Source organism: Myotis yumanensis, unplaced genomic scaffold (genome assembly GCF_028538775.1).
Source record: "Myotis yumanensis isolate MYYU_CA2020_CCGP unplaced genomic scaffold, mMyoYum1.0.hap1 SCAF_18, whole genome shotgun sequence".
In the NCBI taxonomy this organism is placed as follows: Eukaryota; Metazoa; Chordata; class Mammalia; order Chiroptera; family Vespertilionidae; genus Myotis; species Myotis yumanensis.
Window position 1 is genome coordinate 38,207,324 of NW_027223769.1, and position 26,827 is coordinate 38,234,150.

Genomic DNA, 26,827 nt, shown 5'->3' on the forward strand with positions numbered 1-26,827 from the left:
GCAGGTCCCGGGTGGCGGTCCCGGTGGCTTGTAGCAGGCGGTGTGCTCTGGGGGGGGCTCCGACCGCCCTTCCCATAAACCCAACGCTTCAGCACATGTTGGACCTCCCTGCTCTGGCTTCCAAACGCCTCCCTCATCTCCCCACACACACCAGCTGGTCACCAGCCGATCCCCGCACACGCCTGGCCTGGTCCCCTCGCGTGGGGTAAAGATGCCTGGTAGCCCGCCCTGGGAGGTGCGCTCAATGGTTAGAACGTCAGCCTATGAACCGAAGGGTCTCGGGTTCAATTCCTGGTCAAGGGCACGTACCTGGGTTGCAGGTTCAATTCCTGGTCAGGGCACGTGCGGGAGGCAACCCATCGATGTGCCTCTCTCACATCAATGTTTTCTCTCTCTCTCTCTCTCTCTCTCTCTCAAAATTAATGGGAAAGAATTTCCTCAGGTGAGGATTAACAAAAAAACAACGACGCCCGGTAGCTCATCCCCGAGGGCAGAGGCTGGTAGCTCATCCCCGAGGGCAGAGCTGTCGCCTTAGCCGGTCAGGCTGCCCCGGGGGGCTGTGGGGTTCTGGGGGAGCAGGCGGGGGTGGGCGGGGGGACGGGGGGAGCTTGGTCAGTCCTCAGGCTGGGAAATTTCTGGGATATCCACAGAGGCCCCACCTCTCTGCCCCCCGCCCAGCAGGATGACTGCAGACGAAAGGCTAAGACGAGTCGTCAAACTGTCTTCTGTATTTATTGGTTTTCTGCCAAGAAGGGTTCTGGGATCAAAAAAGACTATTTTAAACGAAGTTAAACAAGGTCCCTTCCTGCAGGACTTACTACGGCAACGGGCACCGTGAGTCACCGCGTAACGTGGTCTGCACGCGGCATCCCTCGAACCCCATCAGACCACGGCGTTCTATTTCTCAGAAACATGCCCTGGGATCTGTGTTCCGAGGAACCCACTTTGAGAAACGCTCCTCTTTGCCGGGAGCGATGAGTTTGGGGGAACCACTCTGCCTTCTCTCTCCCGGGGCCCACGATGAATGACACGGCGGCAGCGCCTCTGCGACCACAAAATGACAAGCGATAAAAAGGGCCCACACTCGGAGGCTGTCCCAGCTTCCCTTTTCGAGAAAAAGGAACAGGAACAGGAAAGCACCCTCTCCCAGAAAAGTCAGGGGGGAATCCTGCCTCTCGGATGCTCGACAGGAAAGCCAGTGCTCCTCCCGATGAACAAAAACAGTAATGAAACGTTTAAAACTGCTTCGGGGGGTCCATCCAGCTTGTCCACTGGACTCAGCCGGGGGCCTCGCTCCTGTTTTCTGTTCTGTTGGGAGGATACACAGCTCGCATTTTAAGGGTCGGGCGTGGCCTTCTCTGTTCCCTTCCTTCAAACCCCCCGGGGGCACTGCCTTCTCTGCCTTAGAGGCGGCTACAAGGTGGCCACTCAGACTCGGTGCCCACTGACCCAGCACCAGGCCCCCTGCCCCCTGGCTCAGGACGGCTTCCCTCCCCTCCCCCGCCAATGACCGAAACCCCGAACACCTCCTGGGCTGGCAGACTGGCTGTTTGTGTTCGCAGAGCCGGAGCTGACAGGGGAGCTGGGAGATGTGACAGGAAAGGGACACACTCAGGTGGCATCATTAGGCAGCAGGGAGGCCCAGGCAGCCAATTAGGGCCGATCTTTCATGCCAGGGGAAGGCGATGGGCTGGCAGGCGGCACTTTCTCGCAGGAGCCGGGGACTGTCCTCAAGGGCACCGCGGACCCCTGCGGGCTGAGGTCCGTCTTCCGGAGCGCGGGGCTCCGTGCTGACCCGGCCGCCACGGGCCCGGTCGCCGGCGTCTGCGAGACAAAGGCCCCGGAGTACGCGTGTCTACAGGCACTCGGAGTTGAAAGACTCCAGATGTCACCACCAACAAAGCGTCTGTCCGGGGCCCGTAAGGATGCCTCGCGGGCGCGTCACGCACCCACAGCCTCCTCTGACGGCGGCTTCGGTGCTCTCCGAGAAGAACTGTCTGCTGGGGGGACCTCGCTCTCTGATGAATGAGAGCAGAGTTCTGGCAAGTCCTGGGGCCGGCCTCTTCCGGCTAAACCCTGCTCAGCTCTGCAGGACGCTTCGAAAGCTCCTCGGCGCCATGGTCCGCTGACACAGATACTCAACTATGGGGCCGTTCATCTCTGCCACGGAGCCCAACGCCCAGGGCCGGGCAGCGCCATGTCCCGGTCCTCAGGCTCTGATCGCTAGGCCAGAGGCAACATGGGATAGCGTCCCGGCATCACCTCCCTCGCACCTGGACCTGGAGCCACTGCCTTATTGGAACCTCAGTCTGCCTATCCCTTAAATGGGCACAGTGAGACACCACAGCAACACCAACATGACAGCTGACACGTCCGGTGCTTTCTTACGTGCCGGACGCCGTGCCAGGCTCCTTCTATAAAGAGTGAGTTCTTTAAGCGACACAACGGCCCCGAGGAATTTATCCTCGAGGAATAAATGCCCATAAAAACGATTTGCAAATTGTAAAGTGACAGGTATGATTGTTATTAGGTTTCTTGCCTACAAAGAAAATGCCCTCAACCCCCAGGGGCCATGTGAGACGAGAAAATAATGCAAAGACAGACATTCACATCCCTTACCAAGTACTCATGGGCCCCCCAGCAGAGCCTCCATAGAAAGGGGGTCCCACTAGCCCCGTGTTTAAATGAGGAGGAGGCTCCAAGAGCCCAGGTGAGCCGATGAGGGGCAGGGCCCCGATTCCAGTCAGCTCCTTCTATGCCCGCCTGAGCTTGGACAGTGGCACCAGGGCTCCTGTGGGCACAGGGCAGAGGTGGCCCAGGGACTTGGCACTGGCCAGGGGCCAAGGATCACGCTTAAGGAAGGACAAGACAACCAGCCTGGCCAGCAGCTCTTGTGGGTCAGTGGCCCAGCAGGCCCAGCTGTGGTCTCAAAGGTGCCCACAGCCCTGACCCACGAAGCGTGGGACGTGGCAGAGCCCCGGGTGGGAGCCCTGCAGGCAAGGTCCCGGGCCCGGTCCTCAGGGCCACCGTGCAGGAGGCACTCGGGCCCCAAGACAGCCAGGAGCCCCACTGGGAGCCCCGGTGCAGGGGTGCAGGGGTGCAGGGGTGCGGGGCATGGAGTTGGCAAGACCGCAGTTCAGATCCCAGCTCTGCCTTGCACAAGCGGGGTTATCCGGGGAAGGAGCTTCATCCCCAGTGTGTGCACAGGGGGGGGGGGGGCCCTCATGCTGTCTCGGGGTGCGTCTGAGGATCAAGTAAACCACTGGATAGCAAGTGCTTAGCATTCTGCCTGAGACCATGCCTGGAGCCCAAGAGATCAGTGGCTAGTATTCCTTCTACTCTTTTTTTTTTTTAATCCTCTCCCGAGGATATTTTCCAATTGATTTTTTTAGAGCAGTGGTTCTCAACCTGTGGGTCGTGACCCCTTTGGGGGTCAAATGACCCTTTCACAGGGGTCGCCTAAGACCATCGGAAAACACATATATAATTACATATTGTTTTTGTGATTCATCACTATGCTTTCATTATGTTCAATTTGTAACAATGAAAATACATCCTGCATATCAGATATTTACATGACGATTCATAACAGTAGCAACATTACAGTTACGAATTAGCAACAAAAATAATTTTATGGTTGGGGGTCACCACAACATGAACTGTATTAAAGGGTCGCGGCATTAGGAAGGTTGAGAACCACTGTTTTAGAGAGAGTGGAGGGTGGGGGGGAGAGACACACAGAAAGAGAAGCATCGATGTACGATGTACGAGAGGCCCACAGATTGGTTGCCCCACACTCGCCCCAACGGAGGCCAGGGATGGAGCCTGCAACCGAAATACATGCCCTTGAACAGGAATCGAACCCGAGACCCTTCAGTCCACGGGCCCCGACGCTCTAACTACTGAATCAAACGACCAGGGCATTACCTCTGCTCTCGTTGTCAGATGGCCACAGGTCACTCCTGGGGGAGGTGGGAAGGCTCCCACCGACATCTAGACACACACACGCCCCCCAGCCTGGCACGCCCTTCCTCCTGCTCTGCATTCAGTCTTCACCGCAATCCTTTGAGTGGTACCGTTCCTGCCCCCACTTTACAGATGAGAAAACTGAGGCACAGACATGAACGGCTTGACCAAGGTCACTCAGCTCATGTCAGAGCCAGGACCGAAGGCGGGCGGTGTGGTTCCAGCGCCCACACCCTTCACCCCCCCCACCAACCCTGTGAGAAGCCATCCCCTGCCCATCCTCCCACCGAGGGTGCCAGGCCCGCTGTCCTCTGGCCTCCAGCACGGTGAGGCTCAGCCTCTGCTCCAAGTTCTCATCAGATGCCTCCTGGATCCCCAGGCCCCCTAGCCCCTCCCCAGACTCTCTGCCCCCGCCCCCTCCACCCCCCAGCCTGATGCTGGGCTGCCTCCTGCCCAGTGGCCGGGCTTGGTGGCCTCTCCGGCCACAGGGCCCAGACCTGCCTCCCTCCCGAATCCCAGCACTGCCCTCCTCTGCCCCACACGGGGCCCCAGGAAGAGGCCAGCTCCTCGGGCGCTGGGTGTGCAGCCAGCACCAGCCGGAGCCCAGAAGCGCAGGCTCGATGCCTTATAAGGCCTCCGGGGACGGGAACCACATCAAAGCGGGGCCTAGGGGAGCGGGCTGGAGTTCAGCCGGGCTTCTTCCTCTTTGTCTCCGGACTGACCGTACTCCTGAGCGGAATCTCCCCCCTCCCCGCCTGCCCCCAGTGCTTTGTCAACCTTCCTGTGTGCTAAGAGCTAACAGATGTTGGTGCCCCGGGTTTCAAAGAAAACTCCTGGTACCCACAGGACCCGGGCCGGCTCAGAGGTCCCAGGAATGCGCGGGGCTGGGCCCAGCCAGCGGGAAGCGGAGGCTGGAGGCAGGGCCTGGCCACCCTGAAACCCTTCCCTCCGAGCAGTCTGCCCTGGAGCCGCCCCAGGACATTCCTGGCGAGCTCTCCCCTCCCGGCAGAGCAGCCGGCTGCGTCCTGGGGAGCCCGCCTGGCTGAGCTGCTCCCCGCACCCTGGGGGTCCGGCCCGACTTGTTCTCTGGATCCAGGGTCTGCCTGTCAGGAGGGTGGACCTGGGTGGGTGGTGGGACGGCAGAGCTTCGCAGGAAGGGCTTCCGCCCTGGGGCCACAGGCAGCTCGGCCAGCAGAGTCTACTTCCTGGGCGTCCCCCCAGCGAGCGGTCAGCATCCACACACCCTCCCCCCAACTCCCCCAGAACCGGTCCCATCTGGGCTGCCACAGTTGTCTGTACATCGGTCCTCTCTCTCTCTCTCTCTCTCTCTCTCTCTCTCTCTCTCTCTCTCGCCTCCCCTCCCCTCTTGCCATAAGAAGTAAGATCAGGGAAATCATAGGTGTGTGAGGTCCTAGTGGGGGGTTTTAAAAAATAACGCATACCCTGACCAGCACGGCCGGAGCATCAGCCTGTGCACTGAAGGGTCCCAGGTTTGATTCCTGGTCAAGGACACGTATCTGGGTTTCAGGTTCGATCCCTAGCCCAGGTAGGGGTGCGTGCAAGAGGCAACCAATGGAGGTGTCTCTCTCACATCGATGTTTCTCTCTCTCTTCCTCCCCCTCCTCCTTCTTCCCCTCCACTCTCTCTCTAAAAACAAAAAACAAAATCAGCGGAAACATCCTTGGGTGAGAATTAAAGACACACACACTGTCCACCACTCCCACACGCCAGTGTCCTGTGGAATGTGGGCCATGCTTTGGGAACCAGACACTTTAAAGGGTCCTGCACGGCCCTAGCCAGTTTGGCTCAGTGGATAGAGCGTCGGCCTGTGGACTGAAGGGTCCCAGGTTCAATTCCGGTCAAGGGCACATGCCTGGGTTGTGGGCTAGGTCCCTGGTGGAGGGCGTGCAGGAAGCAGCCGATCAATGACTCTCATCATTGATGTTTCTATCTCTCTCTCCCTCTCCCTTCCTCTCTGAAAGCAATAAAAATATATTTTTTAAAAAGTCCAGCACGGAGGTCCCCTCCCCCCACCCCTACCCGAGCCACCAGGCTGGTTCCAACAGGAGGGGAGGGGTGGGGGAGGGGGGCACCAAGGGGGGCAGCACCTGGTGACGATGGGGCAATGGCGCTCTCGGCCCAGCGGACGCTCCCCGCACCCGACCGCAGGCCCTCCCCGGAGGCTCCGGTTCTAGAACGTGATTGCTGGGCCTGGAGAAAACTGGCTAACGCCAAAGGGAAACGGCCAGGGTGGGCATTACCCAGAATCCTCCAGCCTTTGGGGTTTCTGAGCTGGGATGACCCAACGCCAGGCAGACTGTGCAGGACCGGAGGCCCAGGGGCTTGGCGTCACCGGGGTTGCCCTCCCGGTGCTCAGAGGAGCTGCTCCGGTGGAAAGCGGGGTCCGCCGGGCTTGTGGCAGTGACTGAGTCATGAACACAAACCACCCAGAGACAAGAACAACCTGCATTTCTTCATCAACGGCCTGGCCCACGCCCAGGGCTCTGCTCAGCCGGGAGGTCGTGGCTGACCTCTCCGACGACCCTGGGAGCCGGTGCTCCACCCAGAGGAAAGCGAGGCCTCGAGAAGGGAGGTGACTGGCTCTCAGGCCTGATGTTCAGCCCTGGCTCCTGCCCTAGCCCCCGGCCCACCGGGCACCCACCCCGCCCGGCCACTGCCCGCCACACGGCCAGCCGCCACCCGCGGACCTCCACCACCGCCTCCCGCTCCCCACCGCCGCGCGCTGACACCGGGAGAGGCCGCAGGGCTGGGGTGGGGTCTGATCTCCGAGCAGCCGGCACTGCCCCTGCCAGCGCTCCTGGCCCGGGCACAGGCCTGGCGCTGCTGCCAGGGTCCAGCGCGTGTGCCCTGCTGAGCAGGGTGGCCGTGAGCCAGGCTGCTAGGACAGACAGCGCTGTCATCCGCCCCCCAAAGGACGGGGTCCCCACAGACAGGGCCACCTGTGGGGAGGGGGGGTGTGCACCCCTGCCGGGCACAGGGCCGGGGCCTCCTGCGCCTCCTCACTGCGCAGGGGACGGGGTCCTCTCCTCTCCAAGCCCCAGGAGCCCTGACTTTCAGGAGAGGGCGCAGAACAACGCCTGGGCCGGACGCTGCGCGCCTCCTGCTGGGCGCACACACAGCACACATCACACACAGGTACACACACATGATCCACACTCACACACACAAACTCACACACACTCTCACTGTCACGCACACCTCACACGACACACACCTGCCACACGCCTGCAGGCGGGAATAACAGCAGAGCGCGCTGGAGAAGACACGCGAGCGAACGGAAAGCAGCCATCGGCGGGACGGGACGCATCCTGGCGGTGAGCTCGGCAACGTGCCAGTAAAACAGGCGATCCGATCCCAGCTGGGCAGGAAGGGGGAGGCAACGGCTCCTCTGCCCCAGGCCCCACCCCCCTCCCACAGCCACGCCACACTCGGACCAAGACGAGACCATGGCCTCTCCCCGCTCCTGGCTGTCTGTGCACACGCGGGAAGCTGGGGGCTGGCCAGACCCCTCTCGGTGGCCACGCGATGCAGGCAGGCCTTGATCTCAGAAACGGCATGAGGCCAGCCAAGCATGTCCAATGGGCTGTCCCTGGGGGCAGGGAGGGGGGCAGCTCTCTCCTCCCCACCCCACCCCACAGCGGCGCACCAAGTCCACCTGCTCCCACTCTCAGGCAAGCAAAGATCTAAAACCAGATTTTATTATTATTTTTTAATCCTCATCCGAGGGTATTTTCCCATTGATTTTTAGGGAGAGTGGAAGAGGGAGGGAAAGACGGAGAGAAACATCGATGTGAGAGAAACACATCGATTGGTTGCCTCCTGCACGAGCCCTGACCAGGGGCCCAGGCTGAGGAGGAGCCTGCAACCGAGGTACAGGCCCTTGACCGGCATCGAACCCGGGACCCTTCAGTCCTCAGGTGGACACTCCATCCACTGAGCCAAACTGGCGAGGGATAAAAACACACTGTTAAAAAGGGACTCTGTCACCATAGAGTGGTCCCCTAGGAAGTCACGGAGGTCATGGTACGACCTTGACCTTCCTTGGAGAGCCACCCGCCTGAAACTTGCCAGACCTCACAAATAAACACGCAGGACACGCGGTCGCATTTGCATCTTAGACTCAGTCATGTCTAGTAGACATACATCTCATGCAGTATTGGGAATATGAAAACTGTTACTTACCTGAAGTTCCTAGATTTTATCTGAGAACCCCACCCCTCGGCACTTTCATCCGTGAGGTGTGGACAGGGCTGATCTCTCCCCCTAACCACAGGGTGGATGCATGTCCCGGGCCTGACCCCTGGGGACTGTGCACATCCCTGGCCACAAGGCTGGGCACGAGGCCCAGGCCGGGCCGGAGAGATGTAACTCCCAAGACAGCTGTTCTGTTCTGCTGACATGAACGAGATGAGACCTGGCGCTGAGGGGAACCTCTTACCTCCTTACCTTTTTGTCTAAAGAAAAAAAAAGAGCCAACACAGAGAGAAAAGCAGATCCAAAAGGGGAAGCGATAGAAAATGGGTCCTGACCACACTGTCCGAGCACCTGGATCCAACCATACCTGACGCTCGTGTGCCCCTGGGCCTTTCAAGGAAATGAACCGCCTGCCCCCTCTGCTTGAGCCATGAGCTTCTTTTCTGTTACGAACCGAACCGCTGAATGAGTCCTGCCCAACCCCACCTCCTCTCACCCCACCCACCCCGGGCACCACGCTGGGCACAGGGTCCGTGTCCGGAGAACAGTTACGTGGCATCTACCCATAATTTTACACTGCACTGTGGACGGCAGCTTGGGACTATGGCAAAGGCTGGGCTGTGAGGTCAGACAGGCTCCATCCCACCCCAGCTCCGCCCACCCCGCCCTCATTCCAGGGTCCTGCACAACGAACCCAAGTCTCTGTGAGCCTCAGTGTCCTCGTGGGTAAAACAAAGACACTAGCCCCTGGGTCTGGGTGTCCATATAATTTTACTGCCCGAACTGGGACCCTTTGGAGAGTGAAGGGGACGCTATGACCAGGCGTGGCTCAGTGGTGAGGGTCGACCTCTGAACCAGGAGGTCACGGTTCAATTCCCGGTTGGGGCACATGCCTGGGTTGCAGGCTCGATCCCCAGTGTGGGATATGTAGGAGGCAGCCCATCAATGATTCTCTCTCATCATGTTTCTCTCTCTCTCTCTCTCTCTCTCCCTTCCTCTCTGAAATCAATAAAAATATATATTTTTAAAAATAACCAGGCCAGGACAACAGGAGTGACTGGGACTGTCACGGGTCAACGGGCCCCCGGTAGCCCTGCCTACAACCTGCCCAACCCCACCTTCCCCACGGTCAACTCCTTCCGTCCTGTCTCCCCTCCCCTCCCCCCCACCCCTGCCCTCTGTCCAAGACGCTCCCGATTCTCTCCTATCTACTTCCTCATTCCTCCTCCAGCCTCAGCTGTGATGTCCCCCCGGGCCCCCAGACTCAGTGTGGCCCCCTGGCCGCCTGTGATGGCCACGGTCGCCCCAGCGCTCTGCATCACTGTCACTTATGGATCGCCAGTCTCCCCGACATGGGTGGGAAACTCACAGAGGACGGGGCCATACAGCCTCCCTCATCACGGAAGGCCCTGCGGGGCTGGCGCAGTGTCTAACACAGACGCAGCCAAACCCAAACCACCGCCCCCTTCCCTCCTCCCGCAGGTCCTGTGTTCTCTGTGGATGAAAACACCCTGGGTGAGCTGTCCAGCAGGGGCCTGATCGGAGTGGGGACGATGGGCAGGGGGCTGAGTCGGGTAGGACCGCCCCTGGGATACCAGGACGTGCTGATAATGCTCTCCGAGCTGCTGACTCTGGGGACAGCAACCCCGCGAGGCCCCGCCCAGCTCGGCGGCCGTGCGCTGGTCCTGTGATGGCTTCCACTGATCTGGGGCCAACACGACTGGTCCCAGGCCGGTCCTCTGTTCCAGAATCCAGCCCTGGCTCTGGCTCAAAACACAGGCCCGGCGTCTCCTGCGACCTCACCAGCTCTGCCCGCGGCCAAGTCACTGCCCAGAACGCAGACTGGACAGGTGCAGAGGCCTCTCCAACCCGAGGCCCCGGCCGGGATGTGCCACACGCAGACCAGGTGCTGGGCCCCCGAGCAGACAGCGGCCCCTCGGGTCCCTGGGCCCCGTCCCACGCAGCTCCCTGGCCTCCTAGGGTGCCCTCCCCGCCTGATTTCTTGGTTCAGCCAGGCCCGAGGCCTGAGGTTGGCTACCTGAGGAACGCGTTGCCACCCCGGCCCCTCGGCTCACGCCCACCCCACTCCTTTATTTTCACAGGGTTCCTCCTTGCTCTGCAGCCCTCACGGGCTCCCTATATCCAACCAACTCAGTCCCCTCTGTGGTCTTCTCCTACCTTCCCAGCCCTGCTCATGGGAGACAAGCGGTGATGGTAAGGGGAAAGGCCAGCTCAGGAGCCTCGCGCTGTGCCTCAGTTTCCCCATCGGGCAAAAGGGAGGAGGCAGGGCAAGGAGGTGTCTCCCAAGGCTTTCCTGCTCCGACGGTCCATGATTCCAGGGGCTCATGCTGGGGCCAGTCAGCCAGGCCCTGACCTCTGTCCTCTGCTGTCTTGTGCCACCCCGAGCGAGGGCCCCCGCCCACGCACAGGACCAGGGCCAGCCTCCCAGATTGCCGGCCTCAGGAGCAGAAGTGCTGTGGGGAGCAGGGAGGTCATCTCCTGATCTGAATGTGTCCCCCAACCAGACTGGATCAGCCCTGCGCCTGGCTCTCAGGCCCCCGCGCCCAGCCCCAGGGCGCTGCCGTGACCACACAGAGACGCGCAGCTCCAACTCAGACACTGCAAAGCTACACCTGCGTGGAGTGAAGGGCGGACACACAGCTGCATGAAGCACCCAGGAAGGACCCCTCGGCCTTAACTGCACAGTAGGTTGAGTGCTAACAGCCTTGAGCGCACAGTGGGGCCACAGGGAGCCAGCAGCATCGCCGAGGGGCATGGGGCCCAGCGTCCGCCCCAGCCTGCCTGGGGTTTGGGTCTTGGCTCTATCACCAACCAGCGGTGTGATGCGGGGCAAGGTGTTCCCCTCCGCCCTGCCTCATGGAGCTAGCAGGATGGTGACCTAGGTGACATCTGCACCGCACTCAGGACAGGGCCTGGCTCGTCGGAAGCGCTCTAGAAATGTGTGCGCAATAAATGAAAACAAAGGTTCGAGTAAAGTACATGAAGATTAACAGAAAAGAAGGATGACACCCCTTCCCCCAAAGGGGATGACCACTCATGAATGCCTTTAGTGTGTGCCGTTCTGGCATGCAGGAGGCATGAACGTGTGGGCGTTCCTGCTTCTCCCCTGGGGCGCCTGCCCAGCCTGCACGAGGCGCGCTGTGCTCTGACCGTGAGCGGTGATCGCAGCTCCACGCGTGAACTGACCCCTCGCGTGAGGACAGCGACAGCACCAGAGCCAGGCACACAGCGGGCACCGCATCCGATAAACACACGCACAGTGGGCGAACGCGCCCTCACCACACAGAGGAGCGGAGAGCCTCCTGGGCATGTGCGTGAAGCAGCCAAAGACGCAAGGAAACCCTGCACGTCATGGCTCGGCACGTCTGGGGCGCAGGGGTAAACGGCCGCTGTTACTGCTGCTCTGGCTGCTCTTGTTTTTACTACCATTACAGGTTCTCATTGGAGAGAAGAGAGAGAAATTGAGGCAGATGATTTCCCGATGCAGCCCTGGGGGAGGAGAGGAGGGAGGCTGAGGCACAGAGAAAGGGATGAGGGATGGGCGCCTGCAGTGGGGGGGGGGGGGGGATAGAGGGAGGGGGGCGCTGGGAGGAGGGGAGGCCTGGCCTGAGCAGGCGCTTGGCGGCTGGTCTTGGAGGCAGGAGGCCTCTGGAGAGCCAGCCCGGCCTCAGAAGTCAGGCCAGCTGCAGTTCCCGGCATCCCGGCCCCAAGTCCCCATTCGGCCGGCTGCCCAGGGTGCTCAGGCCCTTCCAGGGCCCGGGATGTGCGTCCAACGCAGCTTCATCTCAGACTCGGGCCCAGAATTCCTTGGCCGCGGGGACCACGTCTCCAAGAGGCTGATAGAGCGCAGCTGCTGGGCGCCTTCTCCCGCTCTCCCACCCCGGGCCCCGGCCAGCCTCGGCCGGCTCCCGCGCAGAGGAGCCTGAAACTGCCGGTGTCCCAGCCCCGGTCCCAGGCGCCGATTCGGTACAAATGCCAGTGAGGGCCTTGGCCCCTCGGCGTCCGAATGGAGGCAGGCACCACGTGGTCCAAATCTGAATCGAATGACAGGTCTGCCCACCCTGGAACGAAATCTCCGGAAAGGCCACGTTTAGAAGGATAAGGAACAACAACAAAAAGGAAATGAGCCCTCTCTGTCCTCCAGAGCAGCACCTCCTGAAGGTCGCAGCATGCCTGGCCCTTCAGGGGAGCCAGGGAAGAGGCCCCCCAATCTGGAAGGCGTGAGGCCGCCACGCTCTTTGCAAAGACGTGGGTCTGGAAACGGCCACCTGTAAGATCTGGCCTTCCTCGGGCCCGGGAGGGAGCAGGGCTCTCCCAGCGCAGAGAAGAGCCTCATCTTGGCGGGAGCTCCAGGCAGAGGCCCGTGGGGCTGCTGCAGGGAGAGCAGCGCTGGGAGGGCCCTTAATCGTTTAACGGAAATCACATTGAGGCCTAATTAGCAGACAGCTCCACATTGGTGATATGAGGCCCATCGGCGCTCACGGACTAATTAGCTGAGACATCCTCGGGCGGGCGATGCACGCTGGCCTCCTCAGAAGCATCCCAGGGAGCCCCGCAGTTCAAGGCTGGCACCTGGTCCAGACGCGGCCTCACTCTGGCCGGGCAAAGAGGCAGAAGCATTGCTGGGCAGGAAACGCACCTTCCCGCACGCTCAGCTCAGGGCGACCGAGCTGGCAACCTCCCTCTGCACGCACGATCCCACCCCCGCCCCCCAGACCCCACTCCTCGAGCTCTGGAGGCTCACAGCCACTGAGGGGTGTTGCAAAATGGACCAACAGCATCCCGGATCAGAAAAACAAGCCACCGGCTCTGTGGGAGCCCACAAAGTACCCGGAGCCACAACCCGACCACAGAGAGTGGGCACTGGCTACGCCGCCAGCTCTCCCAACCCAGTTGCTTCTGAGTAAGTAGCGGGGGTGGGGGGGGGGCGGGGGGGCCCTCACACAGCAAGGAGGACTTGAAATCTCCGTGAGGAGTTCGCAGAAGACAAAACCTTTGCAAAGGCAGAGTCTGCGTCTTTGAGAGGCGCTCAGGCATCTGGCAGGAGCAGGTGCACGCATCAGTGTGGTTCCCGTGCGGAGTGAGTGCAAGAGACAGCGACTGCACCAAACCCGGGACTCGCCTTGGGGCTGGGGCAGCGTCAGATACCTCCACCAAACACTCACTCTCCCCCTTCCACGTGTGGGTTGTCACGGGGAGGTGGCTGCCCAGGTGGGACTACATTTCCCAGAACCCCTTGCATCATGGGGCCATGTGATTATGTGCTATGAGCCACTTCACACCCAGGGATCATAACAAGTGGGTAGTTTTCCCATTCTCTCATTCCCGTTTCATCAGCTGGAAGCAGAGAACTCAGAAGCCCTGGCAGATGAATGAGCCAAAAGATGGAAGGAGCCTGGGCCACTAAATCAGTACCTGGGTGACAGTCACCTTCCAACCAAGATACCTGTTTCAGACAGGTATGTGATGATAAATGTAATTCCAGTGTATGAAGCCACTGTAGTATCAAGATTTATTTGCTCCTAGAGGCCTGATGCACAAAATTTGTGCAAGAGTAGGCCTTCCGTCCCCGGCTGCCGGCACCGGCTTCCCTCTGGCACCCAGGACCCAGGCTTCCCTCACAGCCCTGGCTTTGTCTGGAAGGATGTCTGGCCTAATTAGCATATTATACTTTTATTATTATAGATAACAACGAGGGTTACCCAATCCAAATCAGGAGAAGAAAGAAAAAAAATGCCATGAGTCTAGAAAACAAATCCTCACCAGCTGGGCAGCTCAAGGCAAAAGCAATGCAGGAAAAACTCACCTTGCTACGCCAGGTCAGCCACTGCCTCCTACATGCAGCCCACCAGAGAGTCTCCAAGTACAGGTCAACTTTACGACCCCTGGGTGCTCAGTTATGCCTACTATCTTGATCAGGAATAAGTTATAAGAACTTATTTTGGAAAAAACAGTTATTCACCAAATGTATTCTGCCCACCCACCCAATCGGGGGGGGGGGGGGGGGGGGAATTAGTCTCAAGTTTGAACAAAAGACAGGAATAAGCCAAGGAGCTAGCAACCAATCTCGGGAACTCAGAATCTTCCAGAAGCCAGGAGTGGGTTTGGAAAGCTCTGAAGCCAAGGGGAACCCACCGACCTTGGCACTATTGATGCAGGGGGGGAGGGAGGTATGGGGGGGGGCGTCCTGTGCCATAGGATGTCTAGCAGCACCCCCGTCTCTACCTACCAGGTACCTGTAACAGCCCCCCACCAGGCCTTCCTAACCAAGACTGTCTCCCACGTGCCCGCGCCCCTTGCTCCCATGGAGCAGCCCTGCTCTACAGGGCGCCCCCTAGTGGCCATGCCCACATATAGGCCCGGTGTTTCCAGATCTCCCATCCTCTCATATCTGGATTTTTCTGTAAAATGTCCAATTTTTAAATGCTGGCAACTAATGGATGAAAAATGATTATTTTATCCTGTAAGAGCCAAAACCACAGGTGCAGGTCACCAGCTGAGCCTCTGCTACATCCAGGGGGGAAACGAGACAGGACAGGGCCCCCTCCCCGGCACGGGAGCCCCTGAGCACCCTGAAGGCCGAACTCGGCCCCACAGCCCTGGGAAGGAGCCCGCAGACCTGAGACACACACCAAGGCAGAGACGATGAGGAATCCGAGTTAGTTCTGGGGGGAAACTGAGAACTCAGGCTGACCGGCCCAACGTGCTCACCCCCATCAGCCTCGGCTCCCCCAAATCCAATCACCTCCCCAATGCGGTGCCCAAGGCCCTGGCCCGGGGGTTCTGGTCTGCGAAGCAAATACTCGTGAGCCCAGCCTCTGGGCGCCACGGAATCTTTTATTTTTAATTTATCTTATTATTTTAATTTTAAAAAAATATTTTTTCATTGATTTCAGAGAGGAAGGGAGAGAAACATCCATGATGAGAGAGAATCATGGACCAGCTGCCTCCAGCACACCCTCCCCCCACCACCACCACCACTGGGGATGGAGCCTGCAACCCGGGCCTGTGCCCTGACCGGGAATGGAACCCTGACCTCCTGGTTCCTAGGTGGACGCTCAACCACGGAGCCACGCCGGCCGGGCCACCGCTGCATCTTTTAGAGCTGACGTTCGCCCAGGACTGGTCCCCCTGTCTCCGAGCCCCTACTTAGAGGACTTGTTCTGAGCCAGCTCCCTTTACTTCCAGCGAAAACTGGGTTACTAGGGGGAGGGCAGTGGAGGACCTAATAAATCTTAGAATATACTTCTTGGCTACAGGGGGAAAAAACACACCCTACTTACTGGTGTCATGAAAGGACTCTCCGAGACTCTGTGAAGAGCGCGGGTTCAGAAGTTACTATTGTATTCAAGCTGTATTAAATCAAGCTGTGAGCAGCGCCGGGTTATGCTTTTAAAGAATGCCCTGAGCCAATTCTGCTGTTTAAAGGGAAAGGGGAAAGTTTCCAAGCCTTCCATAAATTCCGACAAGAGGAAGTTTCAGACCTGGGTGTTCGGTGCGGGGCCCCCGCGTGGAAACAGCTTGGTTTCATGTATTTGCTTTTACTGTTCAAACTTGAGGGTCTTTTAACTTTTTATTTTTACAGGGCTCAGAAGAAAGGGGAGAGAGAGCCATTTGCTCACCGGGTGCCAAAGAAAACCCCCGCGCCTCCGTCAGAGGGCCCCTGCCTGCGCAGCGGGGAGGGGCCCCCCTGGCTGCGGCACCCCCCAGCGTGGGCCCTCCCCTCCCCCCGCCCCCCCTGCCCCCCGACACCAGGCCTGCGCGCCCGGCTACTGATGAACTGGGCCGGATCGATTCAGGCCGAGCGTGTGTATGGAACCAGGCAGGACAGTCCCCTGGCCGGGCCTGAGCTCCGGCTCCGGCAGCAGGAGGAACAGAATGGAGTCTTTCCAGAAACAGGCCACCAGCCGAGGAATATCCTAAATATAGCCCCCGGGGGAGGCTGTGTCAGCTCAGCCCGGCACCAGAGAGGCCCAGCATCGCGCGGAAATGTCAACCAAAGCAAGCAGGCCCTCCCAGGACACCTCAGCCCCAAGCCCTGCCTTCAGGGAGTCACCTTCCGCAGGGAGGGGTGACTCACGCACCCCAGTTTCCAATGCCTGGCTCCACTTGCCAAACGCTGTCCACCCAGGAGGTGGTCCGGGCCAGGGTCATGTACCCATCTGACAGGCAGGAAAACTGAGTCCCAGGAGAGGGCGTAGGAAGCAGAGGGAGCACAGGTGGTCCTGAGTGAGGATCCAATATCAAGATCCAGCGCTCGAGCCCGGGCAGGGTGGCTCAGTGGTTGAGTGTCAATCTATGAACCGGAAGGTAGCAGTTCAATTCCCGGTCAGGGCACATGCCCAGGTTGTGGGCTCAATCCCCAATAGGGGTCGTGCAGGAGGCAGCCGATCCATGATTCTCTCTCATCATTGATGTTTCCATCTCTCTCTCTCCCTCTCCCTTCCTTTCTGAAATCAATAAAAATAGATTTAAAAGAAAAACAAAGATCCAGCACTTAATACCCATGACCTGGAAGAAGGGACCTTGTCCCTCAGGGCCTCACTTTTACCTTCTGTAAAATGGGAGCAAGGGTGTTTACTTCAAAAAGCTGGGATAAGGCACAAATAAAATTTAGAAATGTATAGGTATGCATACACATGCAACACTCACATATACATATGTAAACATGCATGTGTACATATGTACTCATATATGTATGTGTGTGTGTTAAAAGGAGACTCCCGGGCCGCACCCCAGATATAGATAGTTAACAGCTGTCGCTGGTGCAGCTGGGCACCCCACCCCCATCTGTTGCATCACACCCTGATCCTCCTCAGGTCGCCACCCCTCCCCTCCCGTCCCCGTGGCTGAGGCGGGCCTGACCCATTTCCGTAAGGGACCACGGGCACCACTGAGTCAGAGTCGTCCCGGGTGGAGAAGCCCACAGGTCACTCCGCTGCCAGAGGCGGTGTGGGGACAGCCGCCAGCTGTCTCAGGAGGGCTCGGCTGCGCTCAGAGGGTCAATCCCAGGTCTCAGATCCCAGAGGGCTGCAGGGCGGACCCTCTCCCAGCCCTGAGCCACGAGCACAGCCCACACGGGAGGTCCGTGCGGCGGGTTCTGCTCTGGCCCCGGGAAGCACTGGCTGGCTCCGCAGGGCAGCTCGAGGGGGGATGGGGACCCAGACTCCAAACGGAGCCTCCCCTGTCCCCTTTGCCCTTGACCGTAGCCCCTGGGGGTGGGAGGGGAGGGTGGTACCAGGACATCCACCCACCCACAGCAAATGCAGCATAAGGAAGTCTCCATAGCAACTCCACCTGGAGAAACTAAGGAGTTACCTGGTGGCCACACGGGTGCAGGGGACAGTGGAGGGACGGGGAGAGGGTGGGCTGAGGGCAGGGGGGTTCCAGAAGGAAGGAAACCACAGAGACCTTTCCATGGAGGGGGTGGGGGGGAGATTCCAGAAAGACTTCTATCTCGTTCCCCCTCACAAGAACAGTATCATTAATTGTAACAGAGCAGCCGTACTGAGCACCTCGCTACGCCAGGCCACGGGGGCTGACGGGCAAGGTCTACTGGCCTCACACTCCAGCCCCAAGAGGGAGGGTCAACTCTAGTCCCATCTTACAGATGCGGAGACTGAGGCCTCAGAGATTAGGAAAGCTGCTTAAGGCCACATGAGTGGGAGGTGGCAGCATCCAAACTCTCCCGGCCCAGAGCCCAGTGTCCCGCTCTCCTGCCCGAGGTCCGCACCCTCCGGCCTCTGCATTCTCTGCATCCCTACCAGGTCTGCCTGACGCAGGCTCGCTCGAGCCCCAGCGCCATGCTGCGCCCAAGCTGGTGGATAAGAGGGACCTTCGGGGTGCTGAGCACCCACATTTAGGGAAGGACCAGTGGGTGCACTGAGGATTTCTTTTTTTCTAATAAATATTTTTATTGATTTCAGAGAGTAAGGGGGGAGGGGGAGAGAGAGAGATATCAACGATGAGAGAGAATCACTGATCGGCTGCCTCCTGCCCGCCCCACAGTGGGGATCAAGCCCACAACCCGGGCCTGTGCCCTGACCGGGAATCGAACCCTGACCTCCTGGTTCCTGGGTAGATGCTCAACCTCTGAGCCACAGCAGCCGGGCCACAGAAGATTTCTAATTCCTGGGGCCCCACAGCAGACCCCCAACCCTGCCCAGCCAGCACACAAAGGGAGGGGGTGGGGCACGTGACCCTGCAACACCCAACCTTCCAAGTAACCCATGGGCCCAAGACCAAGCCCAGGGTAATTCCCAGAAAAGTCCAAGATGGGAGCAACTGGGAAGTGCCTGGGTCCTGCCACCCCCCATTCACACACAGGACGGTTGCAGCCAAGAGAGCAGAGGGGCCTCGTCCACAGTGTACAGCAGAGCAACTTCCTTCTGCACGGATTCCTGGGCACGTGCCCCCCAGCGTGCCAGGCCCCGGGGCTCCGGGGTGACTGCCCTACCCCACAGGGCGGATGCACCTGCGGGCAGTGAGCTGTCACTCAGTCGCCACATGAATAAATCACTGATGAGCACTGGTGGCGAGCACCTGAGGGTGAGAAGGACGAGGACCAGGACAAGGACGATGTGGCAGGAGTAGGAGCAATGGCGAGGAAGGAAATTGGTTCTGAGCAGGGCCTCCAGGAAGCCTGCTCAGAGGTGGTGATGTGGAAGTTGAGTCCGGACGGGTGAGCAGGGGAGAACCGGGCCAAGAGTACTGGGAAGAGCATCTCAAGCAGAAGGAACAGCATGTGCAAAGGCCCTGGGGTGGGGGTGGGGGGTGCCCAAAAAGGAACCCGAGTGGTGAGGAGGAGGCTGCAGGGATGAGAGGTGGGAAGGTCTCGTAGACTGTGGGAAGGCCCCCTCACCACCCCTGAAGGTCGCAGGAAGTCGCTGTAGGGATTCACGTAGGAGCACGATGCTGTAAGATCCTATTTGCGCTGTAGGGCAACCTGGCTGAAACACAGCAGATCAACCCGAGGCTGTTGGAATCCTCCAAGTATGTTCGAATGGGGGCTCAGACTGGGTTGAGGGCAGCCGCGAGCAGGGGACAAACTTGCGACTCACTGAGTCATGAAATTGGCTCTTCAGCAGAGGGAGGGGAGATGAGCCCCCTCCAGGCTCCGAGCTGAGCAACACGTACAGGGAGGGCCGGTCACTGAGCCTGGACCGAGGATGCTCGCGGTTCCACAGGGAAATGCAGAGGGAGGTGCAGGCCAGTTATGATGAGAGCGTGTGAGTGACGCCGAGAGGGTATCAAGCAGAAGGGACCAGGCTCCGGGCGCCTGAAACTCCCCAGACCCCCAGCCAACCGCCAAGGCCGCCACGCGCACCAACCCTGGCGCTCTGGGCAGTGTACCGGCTACGCTGCCCACCGGCCTCGCCATCGCCTCCTCACCCAGGAAGAGCCTCGGAGTGCCTCACACTGTGATCTCCGCAGAGGGATTTGGTTTTGTACTGGAAGGCGGCCGTGTGCGGTCCCCATGTCCCCGATAATTTCCAAGTCCTTGAAGGTCTCCTTTAATCCAATTGTGTGCGTCAGGCAGCCAGCGGGCAGCCCGTCCGTCCGCCTCCGCCTTCCTCCCGGCTCTCCCTCTGAGGGCGGCCCCAGGGAGGCGTTACCCAGCGCAGCCCAGCCGGGCCCTGACAGCTGGACGCCCGCACGGCCGGGAGGGTCTGCCATGACCCAGCGAAGGCCACCAGGACCAGCTCTCCATGCAGAAACCCCCGTCCCGGCCCGGGGCCTCCAGCCACATCCGCGCTCAGCACACAGCGCCACGCAGGTCTGACATCCATCCAGCAACCCATTGTCCAGATGGAAAAACCGAGGCTCACAGACATTCCGGTCACTCTGTAAATTCCAGGGGAGAAACCCTGCCCCGTTTGGCTTCCAGATGCTGGATATCAATTACATTCATATTAGATGCTTCAGGGACGGGGGTGGTAAATGAAGGTTGGAGGCTGCAAGAGAAGGAAGAAAAGGGGCCCCAAGGATAACGGGGGACAGGTGTATTTGCAGGAAGTGACACAGTCCTATGCCTGGATTCCCAGGGGCGGAGGCCCTGACAAGGCAGGAATCCTGGGCGTTGTATGAGCAGAGTCCAAGTTCAGCCATCTAGTCCCGGAAAAGCACCCACCGCCCAGCCCGTGGGCCCTGAAGCCGGTGGAATCCAACTTCCCAAAATATTTACCCGAAGGCTCCGGGCACCAGACTCCATTCTGTAAACTTGGACGCCGTTCCCAAGCCGGAACGACAGATCTCCCTCGGAACAAGATAAACTCTGCCTCGCGTTCGATAGAGCGCAGGGCGGCGAGGAAGGGGACGGGATAAATCAAGCCTCCCGGGCGGCCCCACTTGAAAGGGACCGTGGTCAGAGGCAAGAAGGGGGCAAGGATGCGCCTCCTTATCAGGCTCAGGGCTGCTCCAGACACAAACAAAAGCCCTGGCAGGCATCCTTCCTCTGCCACGAGGGGGAGGGCGGAAGGGAGGGGGCAAAATCTTCATCCGCAAAGGTCAACCCTCCTCCCCGAGCACCATGGAGCCAGCACGTCTTCCCCCAACTTCCCGGGGAGAACGGTCCACGGAGGGCCCGCAGTGTGTGGAAGGTGCCCTCCCATCCGCCACGTGCTGGGGTGGCCCAGGTCCCCCATCCGCTGCATCGTCAGACGGAAGTCTTCGCTCGGGACTCAGGAGACAGCCCCCTGCGGCCCGCCCTGCAGCCGAGGGCTCCAGCCCAGGGAGCCACAGGACAGGCCGGACTGGGATGTGGATGGAGGGAGGTCCGCACGCGGTCACCAGCACGCACGGCGTCAACAGCACTGTAAGCGCGTGACATGGACGGTCTCGTTTAACACCGACGACACGCCATGGGACGGAGAGCTGTTATCCCCGATGCACACATGGGAAACTGAGGCTCGGACGAGTGGGGACCCACAGTCACACTGGCAAATGGCAGAGCCCTGCTGTCTCACCAATGGGGGGCCTCACATACTGGGGGACCCCCTCCTCTTCTCCCATTTCTCCTCCTCTCCACTCTGCATGCCCAGCTCACAGCCCAGCTCTGACCTCATCATTCACTGCTCTGCACCCAAAGGCTTCCTCTACCTGCACCAGTTCCCCGGGGAGGGTTCGGAGAAAGGGCTGCACCCTCGGGGTCCCCGGGGCCCCCCGCACCATCTCACGTCCCCCGCTCCCCACTCCAGAAACGCGGCCTGGCCCGGCCTCTCCAACAGCCGGTCCAAGAAGCGGGCCCCCCGGCATAATACTTCCCCCCCACGGAACTCGGGAAGAAAGGGCTCTTTGCTTGTCTCCTGAAATAACTGGCCTTCGCCATAAAGCAATCTCCTGCCCAGGAAAAATATTGCTGTAACGCTGGGTAACTCTATCTGTGGCTCCTTTTCTGAAAGTCAGAAATCTTGGAGAGTGGAACATGGCAGGGCCGACTGCAGGGCAGCCCATGAGGTCATGTCTGCCCACAGTCCCTCCTCAGCACTCTGATTAACTGGCCGAGAACCACAGGGACTTTGTGTCTTAATACTCTCAGAGCAAAGTACCGGTTCGGATTTCTACAGAACAATACGCCCCCCCCCCCCCCCCCCCCACGGGCCTGGGGTCCTGCCAGGCGGGCCGAGGACCCACTGGCTGGGGCTCAGGGGCCGGAAGGAGAGCTCAATCAGGCAGCCATCAGGCACAGGTGAGCTGTCACCTGTGGCCTGTCCTTGTCCAGGCAGGAGGCCCCGATGAGAAGTGAGGGGCGCCCTCCAACCAGAGCGTAAAGCCACTCACAACTAACCCAGACGAACCCCGAGGCCCCTGGGTAAGTCGCTGAGAGCTCCCCGGCCTCAGTTTCCCCATCTGGAAGCAAAAGAAATCCATCCCATGGCAGCTCCTGAGCGAAGAAGGTGGTCTCTCTTCACCCGTCGCGTAGCACCCGAGCGTGGCCAGGTGCCGAGCTGGACCCGGACAGAGTGCGTTTACCGGGCACCATGCAGACATCCCGGCAGCTCCTGCGGCTGCTGGGGGCGCTACGGCCGGCCACAAACCGCTCTGCGCACCCTTTCATTTTACCCTTGACATGACTCCAGGAGGTGGGTAGGCTTTCCCCCATTTCACAGATGGGGAAACTGAGGCCCCACACCAACACAAAGAAACCAGACCGGAAGCCCAGGTTCAAAGCTCTGTGCCCCTGGCACTGGGAGGAGACCCACATGGGGGAGAAAGTTAATAAAATCAGGTCTAAGACAGGTGTTGTTAACCTTGGGGCTGTGGCTGCCCTGAAATTGGAGTGAAAGGTGTAGGACCATTCATTTGAGGGGGACGCCGTGAGATTTAGCGGGCTCCCCAACGGGTTGGTTACCCACCAGCTGAGAGTTGAGAGGCTGTGACCCATGTGGGCTGCATGGAGGAGGTGGCAAGCCACTTGGGTACTCTTCCAAGATCCACTGTCAAGGAGCGGTTCTCCCGGGACGGTCAGCTGCCTTGTTCCCACCCTGCTCACCAGCTGCTGACCGGAGCTGCGGGCAGTGAGCCCTGCGCCAGGGGCCAGGCTGTGCAGATGTTCATTCCATCCACCCAGCGGGCACTCCACAGCCTTCTCCTCACCGGTGGTTTTTCTTTAGGGAACCACCCACCCCTTTACCTCCCTGCCCTTGAGGTTTGGGGGCGCTAATCCCAGCCCCCACTCCATGAGGCCATGTGCCCCAGGACCGTCAGAGGCACGGAGATCAGTTATGGAACGGGCACGTGACCCATCTAAACAATGAAGGCCCGGCTTCGTCGGGCTTCGGCTGGGACCCTCTCTTCCAGCCGGAGGTGGGAGCCCACCCTGGTGGGGGCACATAGCACCACCCGGGACTCTGTCTGAGAATGGAGCCGACCCAAAAGAACCAGAGCTGAAGGCACAGACCAGGGCCCTGGGACAGAGCCAGGGCCGGAGGATCCCGCGGTACCTGAATCCAATCCCCTGCAAACTTCCCCATCACACGAGCCAATAACGTGCCTTCGTGTAAAACAGCTGAGAAAGGCCATGCTTAACCGCAAACTCCTCCACAGCCGCTTCCCTCCCGGGTTTTGAAGACAGAACCTGGGGGAGAGACTGGCTTTGCCGGGAAGGTAGCAAAGCCACCCACAGTGATGACATCATGGTGTGCGGTGTGTGAGTGGCGGGGGTGGGAGGGTGGAGTGGGGCGGGAGGGGAGTGCAGAAGCACGGCCACAGAAACGCACACCATGGATCTAACTCGGCCCACTGACCGGGGCCCGTGTCATGAAGCGCGGTCCATCCTCACATGGGAGGCCTGAGAGCTACAGGGCAGTGAGATTATATGCGAGGATGTGGGATGATTTCCAAGAGACTCTGTGAAGTTAAAAGAGCCAGGTGCAGAACCAGATGATAGCATGCAGCGTACGTTAAAATGCGTAAGGCCTCAATCGCTTTTTACGGTTCTTCATCTTCAGTGAGCTTTTCAGTGAACCTACCAACACCAGCCCTTCCCCGTCTTGCGGGCTGCGAGGGCTCCCACGGTCTGTGCCGGGCACGGCGAGCAAAACTCAGACCATGGGCACCTGGGAGGGGGCACCGGGAGGCCAGTGGGCCCGGTGGATGGAGGGGCTTCCTCTTCTTGCATCCCCTTTAGGACTGATTTGAACTTGCTTCCCTTTTGCTTTTTGCCAGGACATGACTTCCTTTATTTCCCGCAAGAGAAGAGCTCAGGGGAGAAGCGAGCAGGGTGCTCTCCCACGGCCCAGAGCAGCAGGAATCTGAGAGAAGCAGCAGGCATGTGGGGGGCCAGGCCCCGAGTCCCTGGCCCTCTGAGGCTCTGAGCCCCCCGGCCAAGCCGCCAGGCCCCTCTGAGACCCACTTATTCACCTGTCAGACGTTCTCTGAGCCTCTGCCCCGGGCCTCACAGAGCAAAAGCCTGAGGATATGGCAGGAGCCACACACCACCTGCCCCATGGACCTCAGTCCTCGGACCTCGCAGCCTGCGTTTCCCCAGGGATCCGGTTTCTGCAAATAGCGACTGCCTGACAAACCACCCTGAGGAAGACTCCGCCAACCACAAAGCTCCGCATGCACTCCAGCTCCCGCCCTTGGAGAAAGCTGGCCCCGCCCGGCGCTGCTCCCGCCCCAGCCGGGGGTTCTGCCGGCAGCACCCAGACCACAGCCAAAGGAAGAGTCCTCACCCAGCACCTCCAAGGTCAGAAGGCCCCGACTGATGACACCGGGAGAAGGTGCTCCAACCCACCCCCGGAAGGAACCCCACGACCCTGCCCGTCACTGACATGTTGGTGACCAGCCGGGGCTGCCTCCTTCCGCGCAGGAGCAGAGCCATGGCTCCCAGGGGCTGGGAAGCACCCTGGAGGTTTCGCCAGGGCTTCTGGGGGGCGGAGCTCTCTTCCCACCACCACCTGCTGCGAGCAACTCCTCGGACGGCCGCAGGACGGTGGTTCGCTGCGCTGTGGTTACAGTTGGTGTGGGTTAGGGTTAGGGTTAGGGTTACAGTAGGATCAGGGTTAGCCAGCTGCATTGCGGTGCCAGGGTCTTCTCCATCGGTCCAAAGCTGTGCTATTTAAATTGACAGTTAAACTGATCCAAATAAAATATATTTACATTCAGCTCCTGGCCGCAGTAGCCGCATCCCAAACGCTCAGAGCCTCGGGTGGCTCACAGCTCCCACCAGGGCGGAGCGGACAGGGAATTCCCACCATCACAGGAAGTTCTGGGGGCGCCCACAGTGCAGAGGGCCTGTCACAGCCCCTTCCTCCAGCGGAGAGGGGCCGGGGGGCCGTGACTGTCAGGAACGCGCTGCGGCCACTTGGAGGTTTAAGGAGCCACAGCCACGGGGAAGGGCAGAGGAGGAGACGGACATGGACTGAGAGCTTGGCACAGCCAGGAACTGTGCCAGCTTCTCCACAGGGCCACCTGCTGGATCCGAAGTCTACACGTGGGGAGTGCCATCCCTGCCAGAGCCCTGCTCCCAGCCTGTACCCCCTACCCCCAGCTTTCCTACCGGGTCCCCAGCAGCTGGTACAGAGAGGCTCTGACTCAGAGGGCTTCAGGGACAGGGACCCACGGCTCAGTGGTTGAGCGTTGACCTATGAACCGAGAGGTCTCGATTCGATTCCCGGTCAGGGCACATGCCCGGCATGTGGGCTCAATTCCCAGTAGGGGGCGTGCAGGAGGCAGGCTGTTTGGCTGGCCAAGGCCCTGGTCTTGAGTACAGAGCTGGGGCCTGGAGAGAGCAGAACGGAGCGGAAAGGGCCCCATGAGCAGGATGGGCCCGTCCACCCTCAGGCCGCAGGGGAGGGTGGGGAAGACCACAGCCCCCGACGATGTTTTTCTAACTCCTTGCACAGAAGCGAAGGCTCAAGGCGGCTCCATGGAGTGGGCTTAGGGGCACTGGTTAGGGGCACTGCCCCTCCATGTCTGGCTTCCAGAGGGAGCCTGGTCACGGGGTGGTTTGACCTTGACCCTGTTGCTTTCCCCTCTTTAGAGGTCAAGAGCAAAAAGGAAACTACTACAAACCAGGCGCAGAGCTTCAGTCAGCATCTCAGATGTCCCGCTGCCTTCCCCACGCGCCGCCGGTCCACCCAGCAGACACTCAGCGTGCTCTTCCACGCCCCCTCCCCTGGCCTTGCTCACCGCTGCTGTTCCGCCCTCGTTCACCTTTGGACTTGAATCCCAGCTCCTTCCAGACCACCTCTGACCCTAGAACAGTGGCCGCTTGCCGCCCTGGACCCTCAGTGTCCCCACAGCGCCCTCTGGTCGTCCCTTAATATGGCCTTCGCTGCTCCATATCCATCTTTCCAAACTATGAGCCAAACAATCTAACATGGATTTCCATACAAAACTTCAACGTAACATATGAGCAGATCAAACACGGAAACGTTGTAAAACGGCAATCGATCATGACAAGGATTTAGGCGTGCAGACAGCTGCGCGCTAGGAAATCTAGCGATGCCCATCACGCACACAGATCATCCGTTTGGGAAGAATGGCGACCTCCATCAACGCCCTAGCAGCAGTTCAATAATCATTCCCACTTTCACAAAAACTCTTAGCAAGCCAGGCGTTGGAGAAAGCTCTCTCAGGTGGATACGCAGCGAGCATCATTCTTAACGGTTACGAAGCAGTGCAGGAGATGGTGACCAACGCAATAAGATAAGAAAAATCAACGCCAGGCAAAGACGCACGTTTAGCCGCTCGGAACTCTAAGTTCTCTGAGGCAGGATCTATGTCATGTTCCTCACAGTTTCCACAACACCCTGCGCACCCTCAGAGATTTGGGAAATGAACAGCCACCCAATTAGGTCTGATCACCATTAAATGTTCTCAACGCACCCAGTTCTCCTCCTCGGAGGCACATATATCACAACTTAGACTGTGAGATTTGTTTATAAAAATACTTTCCACTGGAGGGTAAGCTCCAGGAGAACGAGGACCACCCTCGAGGGAGAGCGCGAATGTGTATCTGGCCGAAAGCGGGTCCGGGGGCCTGCACAGACGCGCAGATGACCCAAACAGAGTGCATTCAATAGGTAGTTGCTAGACGAGAATAAATGCCTTCTCCTGCTTCTCAGCTGGAAAACCCAAACCCAACGAAGGGAGGGCCCCTCCAGCGGATGCCACCCCA

General features: G+C 59.7%; 1 protein-coding gene across 1 annotated transcript in view; it reads right to left on the reverse strand.

Annotated features, from left to right (window-relative positions):
- NKD1 (NKD inhibitor of WNT signaling pathway 1) overlaps window positions 1-26,827 on the reverse strand; it is a 52,885-nt gene that overhangs the window by 18,151 nt on the left and 7,907 nt on the right. The gene's annotated exons all lie outside the window — the stretch shown is intronic.